The following is an 8,636-nucleotide window of genomic DNA, read 5'->3' on the forward strand; positions in this document are numbered from 1 at the left end:
GAGACAGATCAATTTTTTCTGTTGTTTGTTTGTTTTAACAATACAATACCTTAATGACATTTCATACGATTATTTGAATGTATTTCCCACAAACTTAATTTTGCTGGTGGTGGCACTACTGACTGAACATTTGTTTAGACTTACTTTCAGGTTAATAGTTTTAAGCCACTCTTTGCACATTTGCTATTACAGCTGTAAATGTTAATAAATATTTATTTTGATACTTTCTGCTTTGATTGTTCTTTTTTTTTTTTTCAGTCTGTTTATATTAATTCAAAAATAAGAAATGCAGGCTGGGGAAAATGGCTCAGTTGGTAAAATGCTTGCATGCATCTGATTCCATTCACCGTGGGAAATGGTTGTGGTCCTAGCACTAGGAAGCAAAGACAACTAGATCTCTAGGGCACACTGGTCAGCCAGGCTGACCCAGTTGGCAGGATCAAGGCCAGTGCCAGACCCTGTCTCACAAAGAAAAGAAGAAGGTAGATGATACCTGAGGAATACCACCCAAGGTTGTTCTCTGGCCTCATGTGCTCTGGTGCATGTATAGTACACACACACACAAAGGTTACTTACACAACTAGAATATTTTAGTTAGCTTGGAATGCTAGGAACTTTTTGTTTAATATTTTTAATTTACTTATGTACACAATGCATTTTGATTATATTGAACCTCTTGTTTACTCATTTTGTTTTTACATAAGTGTGTGTGTGTGTGTGTGTGTGTGTGTGTGTGTGTGTGTGTTCGCACATACATGCCATAGTGTACTTGTGGAAGTCAGAGGACAGCTTACAGTGGTTCTTCCCTTTCACCACGTGGGATGTAGGAACCTTTTACATGCTAAGCTATTTCTCTGACCCTGTTTGTTTCAGAGAGGCTGACTACATAACCCAGGCTGCCGTCAGATTTAAGATCCTCTTGCCTTAGGCTCTTCAAGCACTGGGATTGTGGGTGTGTACCACCATGCTTACAATATATCCTCTTTCATTTTCTTTTTAAAAATAGGACCTCAGGACCTCGATATGAACACTTACTTAGGTAGCCTGGAACACTATGCAGGCTGACCTGGAATTCACTGTGTAGATTAGGCAGGCCTCAGACTCAAGAGTTCTGCATACATCTACCTCCTAAATGATGAAATAACAGTGGGCAGCAGCATGCCAAGCCTTACAATATACCGCCAATGTTGTCTATACTACCCGATTTTCATATAGTTCTTATTTCAAAACAATTTTTTAAATCCTAGTTTAGGGGATGAAGAGATGGCTTAGCAGTTAAGATACTTGCTGTTCTTCCAGAGGTCCCCAGTTTGATTCCCAGCACCTATGTCAAGCAGTTGACAACTGCCTGTAACTCCAGCTCCAAGGGATCTCATACCCTCCTCTGACCCCAGCATGAACACAAACACACACAGCAAATACTCAGAAATAGACTCACAAGTAAAACAAGATCTGAAAGAAAAAATCCTAGATTAGAGATAGTCTTCCTGGGCTGGAGAGATGGCTCAGTGGTTAAGACTGTTCTTCCAAAGGTCCTGAGTTCAAATCCCAGCAGCCACGTGGTGGCTCACAACCATCTGTAATGAGATCTGATGCCCTCTTCTGGTGTGTCTGAAGACAGCTTCAGTGTGTGTGTGTGTGTGTGTGTGTGTGTGTGTGTGTGTGTGTGTGTGTGTGTGTGTGTGTTTTAAAGAGCCTTACTTTTGCCATTCTCATGGGCATATATGTATGCAATCACACTGAAATCAGGGACTAGATGAGGTTGCCCACTCTCTCCCTACCTATTCAATGTAGTACTCAAAGTCCTAGCCAGAGCAATTAGACAACAAAAGGAGGTCAAAGGGATACATATTGGAAAGGAAGAAGTCAAAATATTACTATTTACAGATGATATGATAGTATACTTAAGTGACCCCAAAAATTCCACAAGAAAACTCCTAAACCTGATAAATGACTTCAGTAAAGTGGCTGGATATAAAATTAACTCAAATAAGTAAATATTATAAATCATATAATATATATATGAGTCAGCACCCTATCATTAGAAACCTACCCCACACCCACCCACACACACAAGCTTTTGTGATAGGTCTCTTATAAGCTAGGATCCTAGGCTGGCCTTGAACTCTGTGGCTGAGGAAAGCCTTGAACTTCTGATCCTCCAGTTTCCACCTCCTGAGTATAGTACTAAGTCCATGATTCCATCAGTTGGAAGTGGAGGCAAGATCAGGAGTTCAGAGTCATTCTCAGCTACATAACAAGTTTGAAGCTGGTCTGGGATATATAAGATCCAGTCCAAAAGAAGAGAGGAAAAAAAGTAAAAAACGAGTATGGCGAAGTCATAGTTGACTGCAGTGCTGACTCAGTGGACAGGTAAGTATAAGGATAGAAAGCTTGCTGCTGGGCTTCTGTCCTGGAGACTCACAGCTTAGGTGCTACACAGGACCTCTGAGGGTTAGTTCCAGTGCTGCTGTGAAAATGCACAAGCAGGAAAGCTCTGTGGAGGGTGACAGCTGATTGTTGCAGGATCAATGGGTGAAGCAGAAGTGAGGCATCTCAGGCAGAAAGGACAACTCACAGTTGAGACAGTCAAAGCATTCCATAGGGAATGAGGCTCAGGATCAGTCCAGGTAGCCAGGGGTCTTGTGTCAACTTCATTGTGCAAGTAGAGACTTGTAAGCAAAGCAGGCTGTACTCTGGCTCCAGAGTAAGCAAATGCTCTGTGAAGGCTAAGAATTAATTGTTGCCTTGTTTTTGTCTTTTTGTTAGTCTCTCCCCACCCCCATGAGCTGAAGACCAAACCCAGGGCCTTACCACTGAGCTAAATCCTCAACCCCTGGTATCAGTAATTGTAAGAGGATTCATTTGAATACTTAGAAATCACCCAAAAAGAATGCTTCATCGGTAACTGGATATAGAATTGTGAAGATCAGAGTCAGATTCAAGTGAGAATTAACTCCTCTAAAACGCACTGGTTCTGAAAACTTGAAAGTTTAAAGTCAGGGGTGGATTAAAGGTACCACCCTAAGACTGATGTTTAAATGGTAAGAGAGATTGAATGTATTTATTTCAGATACAGTGCATGCTGCCTGGGACTCACTACGTTAGCCCGTTGTCTCAAACTTACAGTCATTCCTCTTCATCTCCCCAGGTGCCAGCTTGAGCTACGAAGTCTTAAAGAAAGAAAGGGGGTAGACAGGGGATAGAATCCAAATGAGTAGGTCAAGAGTGAGTAGAAAGTGAGAAATTAAATTTAGGTTATTTCAGATCGAAAAAGTGACTCAGTGGTTAAGAGCACTGACTGCTCTTCGAGAAGTCCTGAGATCAATTCCTAGTAACTACATGGTAGCTCACAACCATCTGTAATAGGATCCGATGTCCTCTTCTGGTGTGTCTGAAGACAGCTGCAGTGTAATGATCATATACATTACATAAGTAGATTTTTAATGTAGGTGTACTGGCTGGTTTTGTGTCAACTTGACACAAGCTGGATGTACCACAGAGAAAGGAGCCTCAGTTGGGAAAATGCCTCCATGAGATTCAGCTGTAAGGTATTTTCTCAACTAGTGATCAAGGAGAGAGGGCCCAGCCCGTTATGGGTGGTGCCATCCCTGGGCTGGTAGACGTGGGTTCTATAAGAAAGCAGGCTGAGCAACCAGGGGAAGCAAGCCAGTAAGTGACATCCCTCCATGGTCTCTGCATCAGCTCCTGCTTCCTAACATTCTTGGGTTCCAGTCCTGACTTGTTGATGAACAGCAATGTGGAAGCTGAATAAACCCTTTCCTTCCCAACTCGCTTCTTGGTCATGATGTTTGTGCAGGAATACAAACCCTGACTAAGACAGTAGGTTATTTCTTAAACAAATGAATCTTTAAAAAGAATGTAGGTTATTTATTAAAGAAGCTTGACAACACCAACTTCCGGTTCTGCTGGGCTTAAGTCTCTCCTAAGCTACGTGTCTCTGCCCTCTCAAACCGCATCCCACAAACATGGATCAGGTAATGCAGTTTGTTGAGTCTAGTTGGCAGGCTGGTTAAAAGATGTACCAAACCCAATAGAAAAGAATTCCAGAAGATCGCCATGGCCACGGCGATAGGATTTGCTATCATGGGATTCATTGGCTTCTGTGTGAAACTGATCCACATCCCTATTAATAACATTATTGTGGGTGGCTGAGTCCTTTCTCATCCTGAGACTAGTGAACCAATGAGGGGGTAACAAGCTCATGAAGTAAAATGTTGCCTGGAGGCTTTGTGTTTTTTGTTTCTTTCCACCTTCCTATGAGGTTTTCTATTTCTAAATTAAAATAATTTCAAAATTAAAAAAAAAAAAAAAGAAGCTTGACCATGACAAGGTGGAATGGCTGCGCCAGAAACAAAGATGAGTGGAAGGGGCCTCTGGCTTTGATTTTAGATGAGAAGAAACAAGCAGGTTTATAAGTTCATGGGAAAGAACTAGACAGGCTGTTAAAGGTAGGGAAGGGGATAAGCACCTCATAGTGCTTGCTTAGCATGCTCAGGACACTGAGTTGAAAATGACAACAGAGAAATGGATGATGATGGAGCTGATACGTTAGAAAGAAGGAGGATACCTGGTGTGCTGCTGGGGTGTGTACAAGGGCAGGCTCTGGAGGTGCTACTCACAGGACTGCTACTCAAAAGGCCCTGGGCTCATCTAGTATTTTCTTTCAATATTTTAAGATGGTTTTGCTATGTGGCCAAATGTGACCTTGAACTCCAAGTCCTCCTATTTCGTCCTGCCACGTGCTGGGATGATGGGTGTGCATGAGTGTGCCTGAATTGTCTAGGACTCCTCTCACTTATTCATCTTCCTGACTTGCAGATCCTCACCAGCATCCTCAGAAGTACAGGAGATGGTGCTGCAGAAGTTAGCCGTCATTGGAACTTATCCATTGCAATAAATATTTTTTAAAAATCAGCAATTGGGTCCAGCGTGTCACCACTCTATCCTGCCCCTGGTACTCTCTGACCTGGGCGGTCTCACCCACGTTAGTTCCAGCACCGGAGGGACATATAGAACTAACATTAATTCATCTCTGGTTAGTATCTCTCCTGGCTGCCTCTCTGCTAACCTCAAACTCTGCCCACACTCCAACAAGCCCGACAAATTCAAAACTCCAGAAATTTATAATTTAACAATGGCTTTATCTCAGATTTTCTCAGTAAATTTTACTCTCCACAAAACACCCACACCATAAACTGAGAGCCAAATGATATAGTTTGTCCATCTAGACAAGACAAATCATCCTGTTCAATTCCATCCCTTATAAAATATTCATAACAACCTATATCCATGCAGAGACAGGCAAAGAGGATTGTGTCTTCCTCCATGTTACCTCCCCGTCTTCTCCTCTCTTCCTCTTTCTAAAACTTTGTTCCTGCTTACCCTTTCTTCTTATCCAATGACAGGTCTCATTTTATCTTGTGTCTGCTTTCTTTTAATTCCAACCACACAATGCTAGGGATTGAACCCAGTACACCATGCATTCTAGGCAGACACTTCTAACTTAATTATAGCATCTTCCTAAATCATAATACAAGTGCTGAGGATATAGTTGGAATCTCAATAGATTTTATTTTTATTCTACCAATCAGGACAGTCTGTGTTTGTTGTAAGGAAAAGGTCTCCGAGTTTACTGACTGAGCTTCATTCTTCACTCTGATTGGTTTTCCCTGCCTACTGCGAAGGCTGAAAAGGGATCACCATAGGTGTTATGTATGGTGACAATAAGATGATCAGAATACAGTCTCACAAGTCTCACTGCTAAGCCTGACACTTCTCCAGGCCTTAACTCAAAGCTAAGCTTCCCCTTTCCTTCTGTCTTTTGAGGCACTGGCCAAAAGCTTGAGAATAATTTCCTCAACACTCTGGATCTTCTTCTCACGGTCTCTCTGAAGACGCACCCACTTTTTTACAGTTGCCTGTTGGCTTCCCTGCCTGACGCAGAAGGCATGACTTCCTCCTTCCCTGCTATCCTCCTCCTCCTAGCAGCTGTCTGGATTTACAACTCCAGACATTGCATCGTTTCTCTCTCAAACCAGTAAAATGTTCCTTGGGCTTAAAAAACAAGACAAAACAACAATTAGAAAAAAAAACCCTATATATCTGTTACTGTGCAAAGAGAAATTTTAAGTTGAAAGTGATTATTAAATTATCTGGATTTCAAATAGTAGATAATTTTAACAAAATCTAGGAATTGCATGGAAGGAAAACACACAGGCCACACAGTGACCTGTGCCTTAGTTAAGGTTCCCAGTCTTAGCATCACATGGCCAGATAAACCATTCCCACTCTTACAGGAAAGGTCAGGATCTTTGGTTGGTGGCAGTGATTGTGGGCTGAAGTCTTCCCAATACTCTGACCCTTCCTCCCAATTGTTTTTCTTTGATTACAGAATCTTTTTAAAAGCTCATTCTCTTTAAACAAGAGACTAATAGCAGACCTCACAGATATACAGTAGTCAGGCTGCATTAACCATGTGCTGAGTCAATTACAAAATTATAAAACTAGTTGCTAAATTAGAGAGAAGAAGGCCTCTTTGGAAAGTAGTCAAGTAAAGTCTGAGGTGGATATTTATCTAAGTAATTGGTCCTCAGGAAACACTGCTTTACCCAATAGCACAGACTAAAGAGGGATTCTTGAACCCTGGGGGCAGGTACTGGCTTCAGGACAACCTCTGCTTTCAAAGTGACAAAATGAATTCTTATCTGTAAAGCTAAAGTAAGTACAGCTGAGACATAAAATAGTGGAGAAAAATGTAGTGCCTGAATCAGTCAGGAAAGCAAAGAAGTTCTTTTCAAAGGAAGGTATTCATTAAACTGAGGAATTTTATTTGGTGACCTCCTCCACATATAGTCCCACAGGAGTTGGCCCATTCTTAATCATACTCTTAACCCTAAACAGACTTCTAATCGTGCTCGGTTTAATTCATTTCTGAGGATACTAGGCGCGCTGTTAAGTTATGGGATACGGGTTTATGAGATTGAAGAAGATGGACAGGACTGCTTCTCGGCATACTCAACTCACACCAGAAAGCCTTAGCAAAAAAAAAAAAAACGTAAGAAAGGACACTTTGAAAGTACCTTAGTGTAGGAGTTTGCCGCTCAGGTGTCTGTCTTGCTTAGTGTCTATCTAGCTGGTGTGTGGGCTTCACCAGAGCTGCTGCTTGTCCATTTTGTTCACAGTCTCAGATTTCAAAGTGCACCATGAATTCTTATCTGCAAAGCTGTTAGTAATCTACTTAATCTGTAATATACACACATTGTAAAGTCTTTTCTTTTTGTTTTTTGCTTCACTGCAGATTGAGCCTAGAACTTGGGTCACACTAGGCAAATTCCCTACATCCATACATTATCAAAATTTAGAATATGTACTGTTACACTTCAACATTTTTTAGTTTTCAGTTTACTTATGTAAGCACATGGACTTTGGGGGAGCGTTGTGGGGGTGGTTGGGTTATTTATTCATTCATTTATCTATTTCGAGACAGGGCCTTGCTATGTAGTCCAGGCTACCACCATATAAAGATCCTCCTGCCTCAGCCTCTGGAGCTGAGAATATGGATGTGGAAGTCACACCTACCTGGCTACTAGTCTTAAATCAATATCTTCTCACACTCATAATTTGCACTGAGTTTTCACTGAAACAAAACAAAACAAAAAAGAAGAAGAAGAAGAAGAAGAGAAGAAAAGAAAGAAGAAGAAAACTCTTAATGCTATGGGAGAATCGTGGCATATTTTGTTTTTTGAGACAGGGTTTCACTATGTAGCCCTGGATGTCTTGGACCAGGGTGTCCTTGAACTCTCAGAGATACTCTTGTCTGCAAAGTGAAGGCATTAGAGATGTTTGCCACCTCTCAATAATCACAAGCCAACACCTTTCTTTGTTTTTTTGGACTGAAAATGATGCAGTTTTAATATACCATTCTGCAGAAAGGGACACCGGCACAGAGAAAAGGCAAATTTGCTTTTGGGTTGATTTTGTCCAAGACAGTGGTTTCTGAACCCCTCACCACAGGACATTCCTGCCTCTTTCTCCGATTGGCTAGACATTATTAAATTTATAATCTAGCATAGTCCCTTTCTCAAATTCCCTATCCTTTTGATTTAGGAGGAAAGGCCTCATTTAATGAATTAGTTTGAGGCTCGAGACTGCCCTCTTTGCTAATTGTGGGCTCACCCATATAGCTAATTACCTATAACTTTTTTCTATTTATTTTTCACTTATTCACTTTACATCCCGCTGCCCCCTCCCGGTCTGTCCCTTCCACAATCCTTCCCATCCCTCTCTCCTTCTCTGAGCAGATGAGCCCCCCTCCCGCCCCCCCAGTGTTTCCTACCCTGGAGGCGCTTCCCTCCCACTGACAGCCAACAGTATATTTCAGAACTTTGGGGGAAGAAACAAGTCAGTTTCTTTTTTGAGTCAGTGATAGAGTTTAGGGTTACACGGCGTTTGTGCACTTGCACCACAGTGGCCCTTGCCCTTCAAACGGAGATGGGTGCAGCGCGTCTGGGAGCCGCCAGGGACCGCCAGCGCCCGCCAGGCCCTCTAGCGCCGCTCTGTACGTCGCAGGCGTACGGCGCTAGCGGCGGCTACGGCGGGAGGCCGCGGCGCAG

At 42.3% G+C, this 8,636-nt stretch overlaps 1 pseudogene across 1 annotated transcript; it reads left to right on the forward strand.

Moving 5' to 3' along the window:
- Nucleotides 1-3,989: 3,989 nt before the first annotated feature.
- Nucleotides 3,990-4,176, forward strand: LOC308417999 (protein transport protein Sec61 subunit gamma-like; annotated as a pseudogene). Its single transcript has one exon. The product of its transcript is annotated as a protein transport protein Sec61 subunit gamma-like (transcript).
- Nucleotides 4,177-8,636: the final 4,460 nt, after the last annotated feature.

The sequence above is a fragment of the Micromys minutus genome (assembly GCF_963924665.1).
Source record: "Micromys minutus genome assembly, chromosome: 2".
Lineage (NCBI taxonomy): Eukaryota > Metazoa > Chordata > Mammalia > Rodentia > Muridae > Micromys > Micromys minutus.